The sequence below is a fragment of the Triturus cristatus genome, chromosome 10 (assembly GCF_964204655.1).
Source record: "Triturus cristatus chromosome 10, aTriCri1.1, whole genome shotgun sequence".
In the NCBI taxonomy this organism is placed as follows: domain Eukaryota; kingdom Metazoa; phylum Chordata; class Amphibia; order Caudata; family Salamandridae; genus Triturus; species Triturus cristatus.
In genome coordinates, this window is record NC_140593.1 from 873,821,472 (window position 1) to 873,844,579 (window position 23,108).

General features: G+C 43.5%; 1 protein-coding gene across 4 annotated transcripts in view; it reads right to left on the bottom strand.

Annotated features, from left to right (window-relative positions):
• The window catches only part of LOC146796148 (uncharacterized), a 202,819-nt gene that overhangs the window by 161,774 nt on the left and 17,937 nt on the right, over positions 1-23,108 (bottom strand). For 3 of the 4 annotated variants that reach the window (XM_085628543.1, XM_085628541.1, XM_085628542.1), the window contains one exon: positions 1,968-2,082. The exons of the other annotated variant lie outside the window; for it this stretch is intronic. The gene's annotated coding sequence lies outside the window, so the exon portion shown is untranslated. The remainder of the gene's footprint in view (positions 1-1,967; positions 2,083-23,108) is intronic. 4 annotated transcript variants of the gene reach the window in all.

Here is a 23,108-nt window from a genome sequence, read left to right on the forward strand (position 1 = left end):
GTTTTGTATTTGTAGAAAACCCCTGATGAAGGGCCGGATAATAGGCCCGAAATGCATTGGGTAAACTAGATCATCGATTGTGAATATACTTATGTATACTGTCATGGTGCAGGATAAGGCCTGGATTGGCATTTTTGCATCATTAAGAATATAGTGAAGACGTAAGCACCTCTCTTGTGATATGAGGAAAAATATGAAGAATGATAAAAATTGGATTACATTGAAAAATGGATTTAATAAAATCGAAAGAAAAAAGGTGAATTCTGTGACATCTGTTACATACAATGGAAAGGAAACTGTGCATCCAGATTGTGGTGGTATTCCGCTCCAGGTTCTTGTAGTATTTATAATTCAACTGGCACATTCAAGATAATAAATATCTTATGGGCCTACAATCACTTTTTGAGCAGGCTACAGAATTGTGATAGCTCGGATAGTAGTTCATGCATTCTATATCCTTAACAACGGACAAAATCAGTATCTTCATGTTCCTTTATCAAAGTGAAGCTTTTTCACACTGCAACCAAGAAATCCTGCACCACATTCTTAAACATAAGTGGACAGAGGAGACAACTTAATTGGTTCTAATTCTTGCTAATATCGCCACTCAATGCAAACCCGCATGTCAAATTCTGACATGAACTCTTTTCTATCTTGGATAGTAAACTTATCATTAACCAGACAGTATTTCTAGATTTGAATCTAGACAATTAAACTTGCATTCCCATAGTATTACGGCCAAAATTTCTCAACTTTAGTTGAGAATACTGTAAGAGGTAAAAGCATAAATACCATAGAGATCTCAAACTTGTAGTGCAGTCATTTGTTTTGTCCAGTCTCCATTACTCGCCACAGCACTTCCAAAACATCACCCCGTTCCCCAATTGCTCAACATGCTGAAGTTCACATTATAGCTGGCTGCAATCGCATCACACCTATACTCCCCTCAATGGCAGCCCAGAGGTGCTAGAAGCATTTACAAAACAGCATGCCTTGTACACAAAATAATTCATAATTAATTTCATGCTACGGGCCGAAAATCTGAAACTGCATTCCTCTTCCTTTCACACACTGGTTATAATAAAGACCTAAAACAGATATCTTTTATTTTTGATCTACTTCTCAAAAACAAAAAAACAAAAATCACCTGTCTGACGGCACAACATAAAACATATTTTCTCTAGTTAAAGGTTAGCCCACATCTACAATTTGCATATTCTAGAAAACCGCGTCCCTCGTTTCAGGTACCTAGCTCCAAGTTTCTAACCTTATTCCCTCAATTTCCATCCTTCTATCCTCTAAGAACTATGATTTGATGCTCCTTCCGCTACTGTGCAAGTTTGCTCCCTCGTGGAATCCCAATACACATATGCTAATTGTTCCTGCTTTAGAATGTAAGCGAAAATATTACTTGCAACCCTACAATGTCTATTATGTTAGGTTTCTTTCTGATGTTCACCACCAGAAAACAAGATCTCTCCTCTGTTAATCCCTCTTCAACGTCTCTCAAATTTGAACCCAGTACTCGTAATAGATCTATTAAATAGACAAATTCTGTACTAGTTTCATTTAATATACTTCTAAACTTTACTAATCTCTTACTGCATTTTAATTTACAATGTCCAATACACACTACTACACAATCAGTCCATTCACACTATAAAGGCCTTGGATAGCATCTGTATAAAATATTAACATTCTCCAGCGACATTTTGCAAAGTTTCATTGTCAAGGGGTTTCTTTTTTCTGTGCAAAATTGCACGTTTTAATTACTGTACCATCTTTCATGTAAAAGCACGCTGGTGTCCTGATCTGGTTTGCACATGGGATAATCATGAATAAATAAATAAATAAGGAAAGTAGCTCTAAAATCTGAAAGCTTATGTTGTGCAAACCTGGTGACATTTTTAAGATCATTAAACCAGTAATCCCACCCCTGAACTTGCTGGTTTATTCAGCAGACTTACACTGTGTGATTCCCGTCTCAAGGCACTTCAAACCTAAATGTAAAAATTAACACGACAACACCTCGGAGCTGGCACGAGCAGGAAAGGGTATCTGGTGGCGATCGCCTCGGGAAAACTGAAAACAAAGAAAATACCGGAGAGAGAGATGAAGTGCGAGACAAAAGGAAACTGAACAGGAGATGTGAAGTCAACAAACAAAATAAGGACGGAACTAAAACAGCGGAAGCAGATACGTCACAAGTGAACTTGGTGTTATTTATAGAAATAAAGTACATTATGCAAATGAAAATAAGCGGCCATCTCCCAACGTCCCCAATGTACAGTGATGAACAGAATAAAAGAGCCATATGATACAGAAAATTAGACAAATATTTTAAATTGAGTTATCAGGAATGAAGAATAAAAATAATAAGAAACACACTTGTATTAAAAACAATTAAGCCATGAAGGAAGTGCAAGCTCTGTTAAAGCAAACCTGCTCATGCAAAAAGAAACTAACCTTAAAAGAAAACAAACTGAACAAAAACTCTGGAGTAAATGATAGCAGGGCCCTGTTGTGTTAATTCCAACACAAGGTGTGGTTCACTTCACTTTGTTATAGGAAGAATCTATCTTTTTGTCCCGAATTCTACCACATAGCTGCTAGAAATAAAGCTGTTGCATACACTGAAGTTTGGGGATGAAACTCTTCAGGTTAGGAAAGGATTTAGGATAAATCCTTAGACAATGTTGTCTTCCCTTTGCATTTAACCACTAAACTCCTGGGTGTTTTCAATTCCCAGAAATGAGCCCTTTTTGAAGTTTAACCATTTGTAACTTTCTCCACAAAATGTATCCAGGCTACATTTGCATCCTTATTTCCCCCACATGATGTGGATTTTAAAAGCACTCAAGAGTTTGTGGTTTCCCCCCCTGGAGGGAACCGAGAACACGGTCAAAAGATACAATTTTAAAACAACGGAAAGAAAGAAAAGTGCAAGAAAGCTAATTGTTTCTTAAAAAACACACCAACAACAAAAGGTTTGCAGTGGCAATATCACACTTTCCCAGCTTTCAGAAACAACCAGAGTTATAAAAAAACAAAAAGTTTATTTTCTGTGATAATCCAGTTTTCATATTTTTTAAAGTTTCAATCTACTTGCAAGTTAAAGATGGAAACAGTATACATATCTGAAAACGAGGCAAAATTCCAAATTCAGCAAGAGGTAGTTTGTGAACATCGTCCAAAGAAATTAATTGTTGAGATCAAAATAATGTAAAAACAAAAGTAGGAAAAAAATACGAATGGCTGATGTTTTCATCTCATTTTCTGCCCCGGTAGCCAGTTTATAAAAGTTATATATAGATGCGTCCATCAGACCCTTCTGGACACAGGCATATATTGTGTTTGTTGTTTTCATTGTGTAAGACTGTGATTCAATTCATACTTTAAAATCTAGTGAATGCAAAATGGGTAATTTTGCAGTGTACCCTAGATGCAAAGTTTAGGAATAGTGGTTATGTGTACACCACTGAATTTGGGGTTACCAACACTATTGTGTGATTCAGAAGATATTTTGCAAAATGTGTTCTCCTCACACTGGCTTATATACATGGAGAGAAATGAAATTCATAATAACAAATGTTCTACTATTCTAGGTTCCCACAGTTCTCCAGGTAACAAGAGTACCTCACTTGTGTTGCTGATCCTAGCATTCGCTGCATGAAAGGCCCAAAAACGCAACATGGAGACATAACGTGTTCACCATCAAAAATCACCCAATTTAGGTAGCTGCAGTATTTGGGCAGGGGCTTGGCCACCACTCAGGGAAACCTACTAAACACAAACATTTCTGAAAAGTACACAACCTGGGGAGTCCAAGAAGGCATGCTTTCATGGGTCCCACTATGTTGCCTTACCCAGGCAGCCCTACAATCCTCAAACATCAGCTTCAATCATGCATTTCCTTCACACTTCTGTGAGTGAACGAACGTGTTGGAATCTGCGAGGATCCACAAAATTCCTACAATCCAGCAGCCCACACTTTGTTCGATAAAAACTGTACCCAACTTAGGTGGCTGGGCCCATCACTCTTGACAGTACTAGTGAAACCAGGGACCATGTGAAGAACATAATTACTTTGTATGGTTACCGCTTCTAACCGTTTCTGCCTGGAGCACCAGCCCAGTCACACATGCTTAAGGGGGCATAGCTAGATACCAGTGTGGGCCATCCCCAGCACATTCATTTAATTTTATAACTGCTACTTGGTTTGCAGTGGGCTTTCTCCCCCCACCCAACCTCTCCAAGAGGAGCAGGGTGGGTCACCATCGCCTTTTTAAAAAAAAACGAATTCATAAATAAGTTATCCCTGGTGTTTACTGGGATTTCTTCCCCCCACCCCTATCACCCACCCTTCACAGGGGAGCTGAAAGACAGTTTGTGTTTTAAAACTTGCCAAGGAGGAAGGTAAGAGCACTTGTCCATGCACGTGGGTGGCTGCTACCTCTTCCTGGTATCTAGTGGGTGCATTGTGTTAAGAAGTACTCTGGACACAGTCACCAGTTCAAGCCTTCTTTAAATCCACCAGCATATACAGCAAAGTCTTGTTAGGTCCTCTCACTCCAACAGCCAGGCTCCAACTCCCAACCATTCTATTTCTTGTAACCATGGCAGCTCAAGACATCACACAGAACACCCGAGTGCCACAGTTCCACACAGCAGTGATCAAGGAATAACACATCTCCCTTTTTATCAATAAAAAGAATAGGCAGTTCATACAACCTAGAACAAGAATAATACCAAACGTACACTACAAGCACACAAGGTAATAACTGCATAAGTAACATAAGACGAAATAACTGTCCCCACGAATACAAGGAAAGAGTTGAAGTATGAGAGAAATTTGAGAATATAAAAACAAGAGTAGGAGTATAAGAATTAGAAAGATTAAATCGAAATAAGTACACTGCATCTACAAAACATAATAGCCCAGTGCAAATATTGACACAAATGAGTTACATCAGGCACAAACCATGGAAAAATGCGGATAGTGACATAAAAATTCAATATAGTAAAGCAGATGCTTTGGTCGCTTGTTCTGACGGTGAATACCATCTTGAAAGGCGCCAACGTCCACTCTCCCCTCTCCATTGTCACTACTGTAACCCTTATCAGATGTACACCTGGCTCCACTCCTCGCTAAGAGAGACACTTCACACACTTCCATCATCGACCACCATCATATTTTTCTTCACTTGGATTATGCATCTCGGACCCAGCAATTTCGATTTTCCTTTGGGGGGACCAAACTGGGCTTTTCATGAAAACCTCATCCCCCACACTCCACTCCACTCAGGGGCACGCACCTTAAGTCTGTCATCAAATTGTCTCTTGTATTTCTGCTGGTGCAGTCTGATAGACCGTGGGTCAACCTTCTGAGCCGGTTTCCTGCAATCCAAACATGAAGGGTCTAATTTACTACCCGCTAACCTACCCTTCAAGCACAAAAAAAAGAGACACAGTAATCAAATTGGGAGTTTTTCGGTGTGCCCAGAGTTTTTCCTCGAAGCACTACTTTTAAAAGGAACACTATCTTCCACCACGGTGTGAGCACAAGCCTCAACAAACCAGTTTGTGCACTCCATTAAGTAATCTGCTTGGGGAGAATATGAAGCGATTTGGTAATGCTTAATGGCAAGATCCTCTAAGAACTCCCTCATTTCAAGAGATAACAAGCATTGGCATAGCCAATAGGTCTCGCCTTTGGGACCTTATAAGTGTTTAGCCATGCAACAGTTGCATAACTAAATACTTATAAGGTCCCAAAAGCGAAACCTATTGGCTATGCCAGGCGGCCGTGCGGCCGCGAAAGTGATCGCGATCAAACATCAAAGCGGCCGTGCAGCCGCGAAAGTGAAAGCAACCTCGGTCAAGCGTGGCGCGCGTGCCCGCGCACATGCACTGTAGCTCTAGGCTGGCGTGGTAGCACTTTTTGGAGCCCTCACAAAATGTCTCGCCAGACCAGCGCATGCGCTGGGTCAGGCGAGACCTAAAAATTGCACTCCGTTGTCTGTAATGCTGGTCTTGGGCACATCTTCACACGTAAGCATTTATTGCAAAAACTCAATTATAGTGTCTAGTAGTGACAGAATTTACACAATTTGCTTTAACCCACTTCGAGGTGTAATCCACCAGGACCAACACACATCTCTCAAAAGTAGGTAACAACTCAAGCGGGCCACTATGTCCAACCCTAATTTGTTCAGGGTTCCGACGGGACTTCTACAGGAGAAAGAGGAACATACCTTATAGATCAAGCTTTATCACTCCTTGCACACTGTATACAGTCTTGACCACATCCTCCACTTGCCTGTCCACACCAGGCCACCAATAACATTTTGTCACCCTGGACTTAGTCCGGTTCCTCTCAAGATGGTCCTCATTAGCCAAGTTGACTATTTTCCCCCAAAAGCCTGGGGGTGGAACTATGCGCTAACAATGGTACAGTTCCCCATTAAGGATGGCCAATTCCTCTTTGACCACCCCCTCACCCCCCCCCCACCCACCCAGAAAGGTTTGACCTCCTCAGAGTTGCTCTTCAGATCAGGCAAACCCATCAATACATACTGCAAAACCTGCTTCCTGACTCAGTCACTTTCGGCTTCCTTGTCCCACTTAACTTTATGAATGGCCATCTTGTTGCCCACCTGATCTGGTGATCAACCCCATCCATTCCACAATACTCTTTCCACTGGTAATCAGGACAGACAATCCGCGAGGATGTTCCTAGCTCCCAGCAGGTATTCTACATGGTTATTGAACTCAATGAAACTTTCCACTTATCTTTTGATGCAGGGTGTAGTAGTGTTGATGTTCCTACCCTCCAATAACTGCACCAAAGGCTTCCAATCAGTCCTTACTACAAAGGGTAAACCTACCAAGAAAAACTTGAAATGGTGTACCACCCATACACTGGTCAGGGCTTCCCGCTTCACAACAAAGTACCTCTTTGGGAACTAGAAGCAAAAGCGACCACTCTCTCTCCGCTCTATCCACCACATGAGTTAAAATGGCACCAATACTTTTTATACTCACATCAGTTGTAAGGTCATTCTCTTTAGGTGTCAAAATGCCTCAATGTTGGCAATTTTGGCTACGCTACTCTTAACTACCTCAAACGCTTTTGCACAATCCTCAGACCAGTCAAAATGAGCCCCTTGTAAAAGAGCAGCCTAATCTGTTGAATCATACTAGCAAAGTTGGGAATAAGCTTGGTGTAATATTCTGCAAGCCCAGTGAATGATCTGAACTAGCCTTATTTTACCGATGCATCCAAATAGACTATCAATTCCAACTTCGGGCTTATCCCAAACCCTGAAATGGCGTCTCTAAGATAAGAGACAGGACTGACCCCAAATTTAAACTTCTTTCTTGAGAGTGAGACCACTACCTCCAACTCTCGTCAACACCTGCCGCAGTGCCTAGTCATGACTCTGTCCCTCCCATAAACCAAGTTGTCATCCTGGAAGACCACCATACAATCTCTTAAGCACTCTTTTCATAAGTCTTTGAAAACACGTCGCAGCTGAGTCAAATCCAAAAGGCACTATCACAAATCTGAAAGCCCGTCACGGTGTCACGAAAGAGGTTAATGCCTTTGAGTCCTCATGTAACTGCACCGGATAGTATGTGGCAGACATCCCTCACACTGAGCACACAAGCATCTTTGAGAAGGGACAAGCCTTCCGCTATATTGGACAGAGGCTGGCAATCCACCCAAAAATTTTGATTCAGGTCTCTCAAGTCCACACACATTCTGATCTTATTTCCATTACCCTTGGGGGCCAAAACACATGGAACTAGACACTCCGAGGACTCAATTTATTTTCTCTATCACCCACATAACAATTTGTCAATTTCCCCTTGGACCAGTTTTAGACACCCTCATCTTGTGTACCACAGGCCTTGTGTTTTTTTTAAGGATAATCTTGTGTTAAAAATCATCTGAGGAGACCCAACTCATCCCTAAGCACATCCTGAAACTCTTGAATGACAAGTGAATTCCCCTCCTTCATGGCAAGCAATAGGATTTGGATTTAGAATGATTCCCAAATCCATTTGGTGCACCAGCCCAGAAGATTGTCTCCATGCTTGGCCACATAAACCTTGCCAAGCATCTCTCTTCTCTTAAAGTTGATTCTCATGACAGTGTATCCGATCAAATCTATCATTGCTCCCCCATAACCTTCTGGTTTAATTTCAGGAGGCAACAACTTCACACCTTTTGGTCAAGGCAACTAACATTACGCTTAGCGCTTAGGCATCGTGCGCTTTAATTCCTGCAGAATCTCGTGTCACACTTGGATATTTTAATACCCCGTTTTGCTGTATATGTTTAATTTTTTATTTCAGATTATCCCCTGTTTTTAACCAACCTCATCTCCGCATACCTGCATTGTAAATTGTCAGACACACCGCGGCTTCAGAGGGTCCCCAGCGCGGTGTAACGGATACTTTGCTCCATCTTGATGGTAGGAAGGGACGTCTGGCGGGCACCATTTTGGTTAGCGGTCTAGTAGTCAGGCTGACACGCTAGACCTCTATATAAACCAATCATGCAAGCGCGCAGCGTGTGCGCGCAGCGGGCGCGCCGTACTCGTGCCGGAGTCACGCCAGAGTCCAGCCCGTCTGCGCTAAGGATGGGCTAGGGGACGGGCCGGGCGTAAAGGCATATGGACATAGTGGTGTCAGTCATGTAAGTTTTACGTATTCATATCAGGACTTAACTGCCCATAGACCCCCACGGTTACCGTGTCACTATTCTTGCCTTCCGGAGGCTCTTTTGGATTCCTCTTGCTGTTGCTGTTTTTCTAGAAATTACACGTCGTCAACAGAGTGTGCCTCCAATCTATGCCCTCCTACTAAATCTCTCTCTATTTCTATTACCGCTAATGAAAGCGGCTTTCTCATCAATGCAAGATCGCTGGTGAAGAACAATATTGCTTTTAGCGAGTTTGTGTCTGTAAGAAAGCCTACCTGGGTTTTTATTACAGAAACTTGGGCCTCTGATTCCTTTGGGCCTGATCTGGTGGACGCCATTCCTGATGGTTATGCGCTAGCCATGATGGACCGAGTGGGACGCAGAGGAGGAGGGCTGGGGATTCTTTATAAGATATCCCACATCTGTCGCATTACTACCCTAACTGCCCCCTCAGATACTCTTCAGGCCCTACATTTCTCAATAATTTCTCCCCGTGCTGCTCCTTTTGTGGGCATACTGATTTATAGACCGCCAGGGCCCAGAGCAAATTTCAGCCAGACCCTGTTTAATATCCTAGAACCCTATTTTGGCTGTGCTCATCTGACGGTTCTGGGCGATTTAAATTTTTATCTTGAAAACCTAGATTCTAGGGAAACTCTCTCCCTTTTCGATTCGCTGTCCGCTTGTGGCCTTCAGCAGTTGGTTAAAAGCCCTACCCATCAGGCGGGTCACATTCTGGATGGGGTGTTTTCAGATGATCTTAGGTTAACGGCAGACTTGCCTATTCCGTTGGTTTGGTCTGATCATTTAGCTGTCCCCCTGGAACTTCAGGCCTCTCCTGCAGATACTAAGCTGAGCAGTCCTAGTAAGAAAGAACCTAAGCGAAATTATAGGAGGATTTCCAACGACACCCTTGCTCCTCTAATTTCTAATATTGCAATTGCCACAGCGAAGGATGTTAGTACGGCGGCGCTTGAACTGACTAGTTCTATCACCGCGGCAGTGGATTTGATGGCATGGAAGAGACCTTCGGCCCCCTGGTTCTCAGAGTCTCTGAGACTCTTAAGGCAGGGCTGCAGGAAGCAGGAAAGGCTGTGGCGGGCGAGTTGGGACTATCAAGAGAGGGAAAAGCACAAACTTCTTCTCAAAGGGTATAAAGCGGAGGTAATCAAAGTAAAGCAGGAGTATTTTTCTAATTTAACTATCGCCCTTACCTCTCCCAGAGAACTCTTTAGAATTGTAGACTCTTTGTGCACCCTACAAATGCCCGACCCTATTGTTAGCTCCCAAGATCTTTGTGACAAGATCGCCCAATTCTTCCATTCTAAAATAGCCGACATTTATTCGGCCCTTGAATTGCAAAGGGCATCAATGCCTTCCCCCCCACTTTGGTCACATCCCCCAGAGGATGTGGAACCTTGGCCTCCTCTGCGAGCCTGTCTAATTTTCCGCCGCTCTCCCTACAACAACTGGACCTGCTCCTAAGTAAGACTAGATCGGTGTCCCCACTGGACCCATGCCCTCTTAAAGTTCTTAAAGATTGTAGGGAAACCCTATTGCCCCCTCTCCTGGACATTATGAACCGGGCGATGCAGGAGGGTATTTTTCCTTCCCCGTGGAAGAGTGCTGTGGTTAAGCCCCTCTTAAAGAAGCCAACATTAGACCCTGAAATCCTTAAGAATTTTCGCCCCATTTCATTGCTTCCGGCACCAGCAAAGATGCTGGAGACTCATCTAAATCAGCATCTGGCGGCTTTCTTGGATACTTGGGGTCTTTTGGATCAGTCTCAGCATGGCTTCCGGAGGTGCCACAGTACAGAGTTGGCTCTCACGGTAGTGCTAAACAACATCCGCACTGAGGTCGACCTGGGCCACACCACCCTTCTGGTTCTGCTAGACCTGACAGCCGCCTTTGATACCCTATCTCCCTCGGTTCTAACATCTCGTCTTAGTGAGATAGGGGTGGAAGGTTCGGCACTGAGCCTTCTGGCCTCCTTCCTCGATCAGAGGGAAGAGAGGGTCAAATTGGGAGAGTATCTATCTCCATCCACACTGGTGCAATGTGGGGTTCCACAGGGGTCGGCTTTAAGTCCGACCCTCTTCAATATCTATGTGGCCCCACTTGCCGGGTTAATAAGATCTTACGGGATGGAGGTGGTATCATATGCTGATGACACCCAGATTATGGTGTCCCTATCCCACTCGGTCAGTACCTCCGCTCTCAGCTTCAGGAACTGCATGGAGGCAGTTTCTCAGTGGATGATTCACAATTCACTGAAGCTGAACGGGGAGAAAACCGAGGTCCTTGTTTTTGGTGGAAATATGGACATCTGGTCTTCTGAATGGTGGCCTCTTTCTTTGGGAGCGTGTCCCACACCTACGGACTCGGCTCGTAACCTGGGAGTTATGATCGACCCCGCTCTTTCCATGGCTCAGCAGGTAAATAGGACGGTTGCTACTTGCTGGGGCATCATTAAGATCCTCAGGAAAATTAAACATTACCTATCTCTGCAGGCTCGTAAACAGATTGTTGTTGCACTGGTCGCCTCACGGCTTGATTATTGCAACGCTCTCTATGCCGGCATAAATAAGGGCCTCGTGCAACGCCTGCAAACTGCCCAGAATGCGGCGGCTAAATTTGTGCTCGATTCCCCTAGGCTTTCTTCCACTACAGCTGCTAGGAAGAGTCTACACTGGCTTCCGATCCAAGCCAGGATTGCTTTTAAGACCCTTTGCCTGACTTATGGGGCGCTATCCGGCGATGGGGCTGGGGGGGTGAAGGATCTGCTGGTACCTTATGCCCCTTGCAGAAACCTCCGCTCTTCGAGAAAGAGCCTGTTGTCAGTGCCCCGTTTTCGAAGAGTTAAATGGGGAGGAAGGGCTTTTTCGTCTTTAGCCCCTAAACTGTGGAACACTCTTCCCCCTGAAATCAAAACTCAACATTCTGTACGGACGTTCAGGAAGGTATTAAAGACATGGCTCTTTGCCAAGGCATACCCGTAATTTGGTCCCTGGTCCGTATTATTTTTCTTGGTTAGGCGACTTGATGCCTTTGGGCTTAGTAGCGCATTATAAGATTTCTTTCATTTCATTTCACACCTTCTTTACCATAGATTTTCACCCAATTCTTGTCTCCAATAAGGGTAAATGGAGATCCAGAATCAGCAAGTAATACCAATTCCTTCCCACCAATTATGACAGATTCCGGCATTCTGACTGGCCCACCATCAACTTCACCTTTCACATTATTTACACATTCGGACTGAATAGACACCTGTAGGATGACACCTTGTTCCTCTTCCTCCCCTTCATACTCCTCCTGTACGCTGTTTTTACACACACGGGCATAATGTCCCCTCTTAACACAACTCCGGCACACCATATTGCGTGCATAACAACTGGGACCGTTAAACAAATAGCTAGAACGACCACACTTGAAGCACTTAAATTTAGAATTGCTTCCTTGGACCAACCCTTTGATGCCAGAGGTTTTGTGAGCAGGTTTTTTGTAGTCGTCTTTGTTTCTTATGCTCCAAGTTTTTTTTTTTGTTTTTTTTTTAAAATCAATCAATCTGACTTTATTTGGCTTTTGTAAAAAAAACATAAAAGTCAAGTTAAATAAAAAAATAAATATACATTGTTTAAAATCTACTAACAATACATCTACCACATTTCCTTCAAGTACAATAAAATTGATACCGGATTAACAATTTTTTTTTTAAAGGTCTAAAATGTTCATAAATACAGAATAAAAAGTATCACAAAGACACATTCAACCAAGATTAGCCATGATCTGCTAGTCACAACTAGATCTAAGCCTCACAGCAAACCTTAAAAAGCCAAGAACATAAAGTACAGTATTATCTGAAAGCATTTGTAAAAAAATTAAAAGCGGGTCTGACCTTCCTAAAGATTGCCTTTTTTTAAAATGGGGATGATATATGACTTCCTGGGTACCTCATAAAAACTACAAAACATTAAAAAGCCAAACATGTCCTGTGGACACTTTCCATCACAGCCACAGGGCAAAAGACTCTGACCCTTATTCGCCCCACGCGGGTAGGCAAGGAGAAAATGTGCAAACGGAACCTGGTCAATAAAAAACGGTCATAGCTGCTTTTAATCCATAGAAGATACGGCTCAGTTGATTGCACAGTTTTCACTATAATGTGCCTACTGACGCTGGGCTTCCTCAGCGCCACTTATTCTCTGTCCAGCTTCCGCTTTCTTGAACAAGCATTTGCAATGCAAATAGGTCTCGCATTTGTGAGTTAGAGCTATTGACATTGTAAATGGTAATGTTTTTTACCTACACGTTTTATTTTTGGAGTGAATGTATGTAGTGTGCAAAATCCCTTGGAAAGGTCCTGCACTTCGTAATAAATATATTTCAAAAGACGCAAAGTGTGAATTGTGTCAACAATTGCTTGGCACGTACCTCATGGGTGAAGTGTCGCCACACATGCGCACTGTGGTGCTTTACGAATGCGAAACTCATTAATAAAAGTAGTGCTTACAGACTAACCAACGCGATCGGAGCATGTGAATCCGAATCCCGGCTTCGCTTTCATTTTCTAGACTATTTGACTCACTCTCCTGCATCTTGGTTATTCCCCAAACACTGTGAGGCAATGAAGTTTGGCAAGGGAGCGGGGGGAAGGGGGGCTTCGGGGGTACATGAAAATGTATTCATTGCCTAGTTGTCAAAGGTCGCCCGGTGCTATTAGTTAAAAGTGTGCAGATTTCATTAAGATATTTAGAGTACTTTACTCACATCTATGAGAAAATCGACATTAACTAAAAAAAAATGCCAGAATGCGTGTCAGTTTTCACAGTGTTTTAGACAGTACTGGTTGCTTAGTTTCATTGCATACATTTTTATATTTACTCTTTTACACAGCATCCAAAGTAGGTTGCCTAACCCCAAAGCTCAGAGTTGTTAAATGACCCATAGAATGGAGTGTTGTACAGTAGAGCAAATGTGTCCAAATGTAATTTTGGTAGTGCCATGGAATGATCATCCAATGAATTACTCGATGAGCAGGTATTTAACTACACGTTCAAAACGTACAGTATTGTGGCAGTTGTTGGTTTGTACACAACCACCTCTCTGAATGTGTTTATTAACACAGAGCTTCATTCACCAGACATGCTCACAGAGGGGCGACTAAAGCACAGAACAAAATGTATTCATTTATCCTGAGTGTGAAGACACCGTGAAGGCTTAGGTGCCCGCCCGGAGAGGCTAGGGATCCCAGCGCTTCTACAGACTCTGCCGTGCTCCTCTGCACCAGCAGGGCACAGCTCAGAATCTGCCGCTTCTGCTAAGAATAGGTGAGGGGGATGAGGTTGGGGCATGCGGAGTTGCCGGCAGATTTCCAAGTTATTGAAAGAGATGATTCTGACGTGAGGCAATGGAGACTGACTTTGTCTGTTTGTCTGCACCAGTCTATTTCTCTACCATCTACCGGGCTCACTGTCATGTATCCATTCATCTCTCTTTGTTACAGGTGCGCAAGCCAAAATATAAACAGGTAGAGCCAGCTGGAGACGAGCCAAGCATATACGAGCCAGTGGGCGAGCCATGAAAATGATCGGAATGTTAATCATACAGTAAACATGATGTAAATGTGCGATAATGCCTCTTCAGAATTCAAAAAAGGTCATTTCTTTAGCGCGTCTCCTCAGTACTCAAGATTATAGCACTGAATTGAGAGGAAGTTATTAAAAGTGCTCGTTTTAAGCTTGAGTTAAAACATTGCTGCTCCTCCCGCCCTACAACAATGCCATTTGTGAACTAAGAGGCGTCAGTTGCCATACATACCCCAAATGTTGCCTAGAGTCTTATTATATTTAGAGTAACATTAAAATCAAGTCCATTAAACACGAGACGTTTTTGTACAGCACGCATCTTGAACTTGCATATTTCAAGGTGGCAATAATAAAAGATGAAAACGGAAGTGCCGGCAGGAAAGAAAACACGAACGGGAGTGGGAGGGGGGGGGTGCGGGGGAGGGTGAGAAGTCATAGACTGAGGGAGGGGGCGGTGGGGTGGGGACAGGGAAGAAAATAGTGTTAGGAGTAAAGGGGCCAATAGCCGTGGAAGGATACAAATGATGTATGAGGAGGGACTAACAAGCCTCAAACCAAACCGAAGGCAGCATTTAAGACAAAAGCCAATGGGCAGAGAGAGGCGGAGCTTCCACAAAGCTTCCACACTACAGTATATACTGCATGTCTCGCAAAGCGATGGCAGTGCATTCACGCTGCAACGCTAGGTGAGACCTAAAAGAAAATAGTGTCAGGAGTAAAGGGGCCAATAGCTGTGGAAGGATACAAATGAAGAATGAGGCGGGACTAACAAGCCTCAAACCAATCGGAAGGCAGCATTTAGACAAAAGCCAAAGGGCAGAGTGGGAGGAGCTTCCACGAAGCTTCCACACTACAGTATATACTGCATGCCTCCCAAAGCGATGACGGCGCATTCACGCTGCAACGCTAGGCGAGACCTAAAAGAGACTCCTTCACCCAACATAAATCCTTCCAACAAATGTTCTCTGGATTAATAAATAGGTTTGTCCTTCCCAGACTCATAAAACACTCCATGATATACTTAAACCAAGGGATATGATAAAAATGGACAAGGGTCAGACAATCATTTAAAATCTCGTTGCTTAACCTCTTGAATGCCCATGACGAGGTGGTCTCGTCATGGGCCGCGGTTGCGCTGTGCCCATGATGAGACTATCTCGTCATGAGTCCCGCCTGCTAATGAAACGCCCGGCACAGGGCGTGGAAAGGGCGGAGCACTCAAGGGGTTAAAGCAATCCCTTTCCTGAGTCAAATTTTCATCCATAACAAAAGGGGACGATAAGCCAGAATATCAGAGAGATAGACCATACCCAATTCTTTATGAGCTACATAGGTGGAGGTGCTCTGTAGTACACATAAAAGCCTCACTACCATAGGTTACCTTGGAAATACACTTGGCCCTGTAGATCTACAAAAGGGCCCCCAATGGGTCTATTGCCCAGTCTTGAAGCAAAATTAAAAACAGCAGCATTGGCATTTACGAACTTCTGTTTCTTTCTACATATAAGAGGCCAACAGTTCAAAGCAAAGTTGAACAATACACCAAAGGATGAAAAAACATTTATCTTGGGGACTGGAGTGGACCCGACAGTAATAAGGTTTTCTTAAGCAGGGTCCCACATGCATCACATAAGATTTGTTGTTATTTACCAACAGATCCAGGTCATCCATAAAGTGGACTAAAGTCCAATTTGCAGCCCCCTAGCTGTACTGCCCATAAGGACGGCGTTGTACGCATACAGCAGTACAGGCAGACTTTGCCGTCGCACCTGGGGACAGTCCACTTTTAACTTCAAGAGGACCTGCTCCAGATTGTTAACATATAAATTAAAAAGAAAAGGAGCCAGGATACACCCCTTCCGGACCACTCTCTCTATTAAAAACTGTTGGGTAACCTTAAGATCTTTTGTATAACGAACCACCGCATTAGTAACTCTATGGAGATCCCTTGAAAAAAGACTATCTCTGTTTAATCCAATGTATAACAATCTGCCAGAGCTTGGTTCTGTTAACGCGATTGAACGCGGAAGACAGATCCATGAAGGCTAGGTGGATGGTGCCAGAGCGGGCAACAGTGTACTTGTTAAGGATCATATAAAGATTCAGACATTGGTCCACCGTTGACCGTCCATGGTGAAAGCCATATTGGACTTCTGATATAGTATTGTTTCCATCTGCCCACCCAGAAAACCTGTCTAATAGAATGCACCCAACTACCTTTACCACTGAGTCAAGCGGGGAGATTAGCCTAGAACACCAGGTGCTGTCTCTAGCTCCCTTTTTGAAGACAGGGACTATAGTAGATATTTCCCAGGTACCCAGAGGCCCAGTTACGACTGCAGCATTGATAATGGAAGTAAGGGCCGGTACCCAGATATCTGCGTTAGAGATGTAAAGATCAGGTGGAATCCCATCTGGGCCTGGGGCCTTGTTTTTAGACAACCCCGCTATGCCCTTTCTTACTTCCTTCATTGTGAACACCACAGTAGATTTCCCTTCACCCAAGCCGCGGCCTTCACTCAAGACAGAAGAGGACTGAAACATTTCCTCTAAGTGCCTTATAGAGTCGTCTTCTGTAACATGGGCGTCCAATAAGTTAGCACTATCGCTGCCAAAAAAGGACTATTTATGATGCTCCAAAACTTTGAACTGCTTTTCAAAGTGCTAGCCTCAATGACGTCTGACCAGGCCTCGACCTTCAGGACAGCCTTGCGTCTTGCCAATTCAGCCTTATACTGGCTGCAGCATTCCTTAACTAGGCAGGGGTCCCTTGGTTTGGTACCAGGTGGTTCCTTCAAATTCCTAGAGGTACGAGAACAGTCAGAATCAAATCATCTTTGCACAAAATCATGATACCGCACCGCCAGGGACTTTAGTAAATTTGCTAGTGCCCGAAATAATGGCAAAAGGCCTCTATTATGCCTATTGGATCAGCCTGATGGGCTAAGCAAGTAGCTAACTTTTAATGGCACTGAGCAAACATGGACTCATAAAAAGAATCTGGAGTTATCTGTGTCCACTTGAGTCTCCTGCCACCATCCACAGCTTTCATGGACCCTCTGTCTACTGCCCCCTTGAACTGTGCTAACAAGGACCAGCGAGTCGTAACACACAAAGTGTTGTGGTCTCTATAAATACTCAACTGAATAGTAAAGTCCAAGATATAATAAAAGAATGACTTGCTCTCCCTCCCTATAAAGGTGGGGTTAATATCCTTTTTATTGGGGGGGAACTTGCTCATGGCTTAAATTAAAACAAACGTGTTCACGATGGCATAGAGAATACTACCCTGGTGGATATGTTCCAGGTTCATACCAGTCAAGCGCACACAACTCATATCGTTCAGGCCCTCAGAACTCGGGTCCTCACAGGAATGGACATTAAAATCTCCAGCAATCATGAAGTTAATACAATGTCGATTAGGAGAACAAGTTTCTTAAAAAGGATCTCAGCAGAGAGATATTACAAACATCTGGGAGAGAGGATATAGCATTATGAAAAAAACAAAAGCAACAATTTACATGACCCACTGGAAAATAACAAGGCCTGCAGGGTAGAAGGTTCTGTGGGCAACACAGGAAAGCTACCTTGAACTGCTAAGGAGATATAGATAAACAGGCCCCCCCTTTAGATCTGCACGCCCTCGAAGGGATGGCTGGCTCAAAAAAGGTTTTATATCCCTCCAGGAACAAACAATTATTGGTATCCCACGTTTCCTGCATGCATATCACATCAATCCTTCTTATAAAAAGCATCCATCCAGGGTTAGTAAACTTTCTCTCCAGCCCAGCAATGTCCCAGGAAATAAAATTGTAATCCTTACGGTCAGATAGACTGGGACAAGAAAGTCCGGAAAAGGTCTGCGTTATAGGGATTGACTGCTCTGATAAGGCTACAACCGGCAGTCAGCCGCAACTCTCCAGCGATCCTAGTGGTGCAAAACTGTTAGAAAGAGGTATAACAGGAGCAGCCTCCTTCCCGCCCACCTGGACGGGATCAGAAAACCTCATAAGGTTCCTATCGCCGAACTGTAGTGGGTGAAACAGAGGTTTATAAAAATAAACCAGGGGGAGAGCCACAATGGTACAGATAGGACCACTAGGGGTAGACTGGGTGGCAGCTGCTAAAATCCTTTCCACCATGTGAGGTCTATTAAAATAGATTAAAATACAGTCGCCCTCACAGTTCTTCTTTGCCCTCCCTACCCAGTTGACTCTAGGCACCTTGGTTTTAATTTAAAAAAAAATAAAAAAATTTTAGAGTTTTATTTTGCGCGAACTAGAACCGAGACATCGGGTATCAGAGCGCTTTACATGAGCACCAATTTTGTTACAGATGAACACATTCATTTTTGTTAGGCACGGGGAGATTAAGTGATTTGCCCAAAATCACAGGATGTTGAGCGTCGCTGCTGAGACTCGAACCTGGTTCCCCAGGTCCGAGGTTGACCGCTCTAGCCGCAAGGCTACATCCTCCCCTCCATGTTAATGTATCTTTCCACTCGAATACCTATAATGGTGTTTGAGTTCAGTCAGTGCAAAACATTGTTCTTGAGTTGGCCAAAATCTTCTGTCACACCCGGTGAGAACACAGGTACATTTCCCAAAACCACTACATATGGTGTAGATTCCAGTGCAGGTGTAATATAATAGGTCTATGGCTGGAGTTGCAGGATACCCCACACCGTGAACTATTTTCCCCTCCTCTTGTTATCACGACCGGTTTGTTCTTAACACCTCCAAGGCTATTGTTGGACTTAAGTTTTCCCTATTAAAGGTGCCCCCCACGTTCAAAGTCAAAGAAAAAACAGGTTCTGGTTCAGGCTGGACTGTTCCCATTGGGCGCAGGGTCAAGATTGATTTGCATATGGCTGGGTCCAAACTGGAATGGCATGGTGAGCAAAAAAACAATGGATGTAGGCTCAGATCTCTGTACTGGGGTGACTGCATGACATTGTTCTGCATTCTGTTCATCAAATGTTCTTTTTGCATTTGTCAACCCGAGTGGGACGGGTATGCCCAGACGTGGGTCCTGTGCTCTCCATGCCACTGGAGTCAAGCTATCCTGGCTGATGAGGGCTGAAAGCGTGAAACCGGTCCTAGGATGCTTGCTGGTGAGCAAAAAAACAATGGATGTAGGCACAGATCTCTGTACTGGGGTGAATGTATGACTCTGTTCTGCATTCTGTCCATCAATTGTTCTTTTTGCGCTCGTTGTAAAAAGGCATCCATAGTGGTTACTGAGCTCACAAGAACCTTGGGGGCAGCCCTTGCTGTCTTGCGTTTCCCCATGAGATACCACAAAAAGTCCCGAAGTATAATCAAAAATAGTAGCAGGAAAAAGGAAACTACCCCGACCTGCTCTTCCCAAGTAATCCAAGCAATCCGTTTCCTCCAGGCAGAAGTCCTTTATTCCTCGGGCTACTTGAGTTTCATGGTACATCTTACAGCCGCCCAGCAAAGCAAATGAGATTAGCTCCTCTGGTCAGAGAACCAAGAGGGATGGCCCAGCCTCCTTCGGTCTCTGACAGGCGTGGATGAGCCTGCCCTTGGCCCGGGCGGTTCCTACGCCGCGGAAGGTGATGGTCGCTTTTTAGCGCGCTGCACAGGGATGCTGATTACATGCTCTTCCTCCTGGGCGAACAGGATACTGGGACACCGCGTCCCCATTGTCACTTCGCCAATACCAGGTCTGCAAACACCACAGCAAAGTTAGTTTCCATCCCTGTTCCATAACTAGTTATTCACTCAATAAGAGTGGAAAGTGTGCCTTTTATTTCCTTTATCCAGCTAGAGGTGTGTTCCTTTCCTTCTAAAAGGTCTATCATCTCCTTTAAAGTGGGATTTTCAGTCAACAGTTTCACTTGAGCTCTGGTATCATTGGTGCAACGTGCAAGTTCAGAGAATCAGCCAAGTCATCAAATTCGCATGTGCGCACCAAACTCTTCAGGGAAGCCACATAGTTGTCCACTTTCTCTGTCTTGGCTTGGACCCTAGAAAAGAACTTATACCTCGCCATGGCAACGTTAATGCACGGACCAAAATGCTGTTCTAACATCATGAGTGACATTTCAAAGACATCCCTACACAGGCCCGCAGTCACGATCTCATCACGACTTTCATATATATTTCGTCCCTCAATCTCCAAGTTGTACAACAAAACTCCTTGTTCCCTTGCTGCAGAAATTTTTTCACCTCCTATGGCGATCCAACATGAGTCCAAGCGGTTTTACATTGTGACCTGTAAAGCAATTAAACACAACAACCTAAAACAATAAGACCAAATAATAAAACAAATTATAAACTTTGCAATAAATAAATTAAAATAACTCTATAGGCAAAAAGCTAAACTAACAATATAACATAACAAGAGCTATGAGCACACCAACTGTACTCCAAATGTTTGCTGGAAGATTAAAGAATATAAAAACCTCAAGAAGAAACAGCTACCGGTCTCATAAGCCACCTACTTCAGTAATTGTCAGTACAGACACTGAGAATACTTCCTTTAATCTCAACTGAGGTCATTTAAACAGCCTAGTTGTTGCTGATAAAACCAACTAGCATCAGCCTAGATGGAGTACCACGGAACTAAATGGCTGGTGGCACAGAACACGCCCCCGACAGCATTGGCTGATGTGAATTGCTGACTTCTTAACCCAACTTCCTCTGCTTCCCAATAAACTGCATGCTTGAGACAACTGTGGGCTAATTGGCAGCCCTACAGAGTTCAAACTTCTTGACTGCCAGGTAGTCTGTTTTGTACAAGAGATAATCAGTAGCTATCAGACTACAGAAAAGAACTGCTGCTGCTACGAAACCACCAAGACAATACCTATAAAGTAACTAGTCTTTCACGCAATGCTGTACAGGACCATGGCCCATCTTATTTATTTCACATGGCCAAACAAGATTCCTCATCTTTGTTGAATGCAGCCTCAAAAAAATAAAACCCAACGGGGTGGCATATGAAACCTATGTCCCTTTCCTCCTCTTAGAAATGTACCTAAGGACTGGTCTGGAGAACCTTTCCCCTGTGGTGTCATGCAACATCAACGGTCTGTTGAATGTGATCACATTGGAGTATATTAGGTACCAACCAACATGCTGGCATCAGTTTCTGTTTTTCAGCACACCTCACTGATGTGGATCCAGAGCTTCCTGGCTGTTTAACAGATTAAATTCCTTTGCATTTCTGTGTTTAGACCTTGTTGCAGAAGCGACAAGAAAATGGGTCCTACTGTTTTGACAGATAACCACACCTTCCATTTTCACAAAAGTGCTGGCACTTGTGGCAACTTCACTATAAAAGTAAGGAGTTCATTTATTTTTATACCAGGAAGACTGTCTGGTGAAAGCGGAGTGTCTACAGTGCTGATCAAAGAACATCTTCAGCACACAACGACCTTTCTCCACAACTTAGGTTCTACCATCAAGCCAGAACTCACCTCACCCACAAGCAAGGACTGGCCTTCATTGGGGGCTGAATACAACGTGCCTGAAGGACATCTTTAGCGCACAAGAACCTTTCTCCACAACTTGGGTTTTACCATTAATTGTTCTCCGTCTTGCAACAAGCACTTCTGTCTGAATGGTTACCTTGGGGGTGCCTTCAGTTTCATCTGGTCTCTAGGTCTGTTGTACACATTTTCAGAAATTCTGCATCTGCTGAAGGTCGTGTGAAAGGTGCTGGAGGATCGAGTACAGCATACCCGGCAGCCAAAGATTATGTAAGAAGGATCTGGTATGCCTAGCTGTTGGCACTATGTATTCAGTCACCTCTTTCTCTCCCACACAGGACTTTTTAGTGGCAGGATGATCATTTCCCCACTACAAAACCAGCAGCTGCATGTATGGAGAGTGAACAGTGGCAGCTATAGTCTTTTGCCTTCCAGATGACGTTAAATATATCTTCTTGGCTGGCAGGAAAGCCTTTACTAAATCCCTTTATGCGGGTTTCTAAAACAAATGTGCTCACTGTTGAAGACTGAAAGGCCTAGATCCTTTTAAATCCTACCTTTCTAACATCCTCGGACTCGTACCGTCTCTTGCACAGCAGGGTCTTGCAGTTGCTGAAGTTAAGCACTATTATTCTGCTCTGCGTGCTTTTATCCCTAGCTAACCAGCCATCCTTATTTATATCGCCATGAGTGGCACGTTTTCTAAAAGGTTTCATTTAGATTTTTCAAGCGACTCCATTCATTGTTGCTCAGTGGGATTTGGATCTTATGTTAGTTATCTTAATGACTACCGCAGGTGAGCTGATGCACATTTATCAAGTTCAACTGCTTACTCTGAAGACTGCACCGCTGGTGGCAATACATTAGCCTGCACTGCTATCTATCCAATAATTGACCAAATTAGAAAATATACTCTTTCTATAGAACTGCTGTTTCAGTTCTATGGAATCACAAACTGAACCAGCTATATGAATGCCCTGCATCGTGGTGCCTTCTGGAAAACTTAAAACTAAATCAAAATTACAAAGTTTACTTTTTTTTCGCACCATGCATGACACAGAAATCAGCCCCCTTCTAAGTACTGTAGTACAGAGCTGATATATTACCTAATTATTCTCAGCATTTTAACCTCGAGACGTTAAAAGAATGAGTTTGCCTTTTCCATCATTGCAATCCACGGCTTATAAGAAATATGAACTGTTCTGATCCTCGAGCATAACAAGAAATGTTTTCTTTGCAACAAAACTAGAATACAGAACATTCGGAGGAGAAAAGCAATTATAACCAATTTGTATTTTAAATAACAATGAATAAAACCTATCAAACATTGGAAACACATTTTTGATTG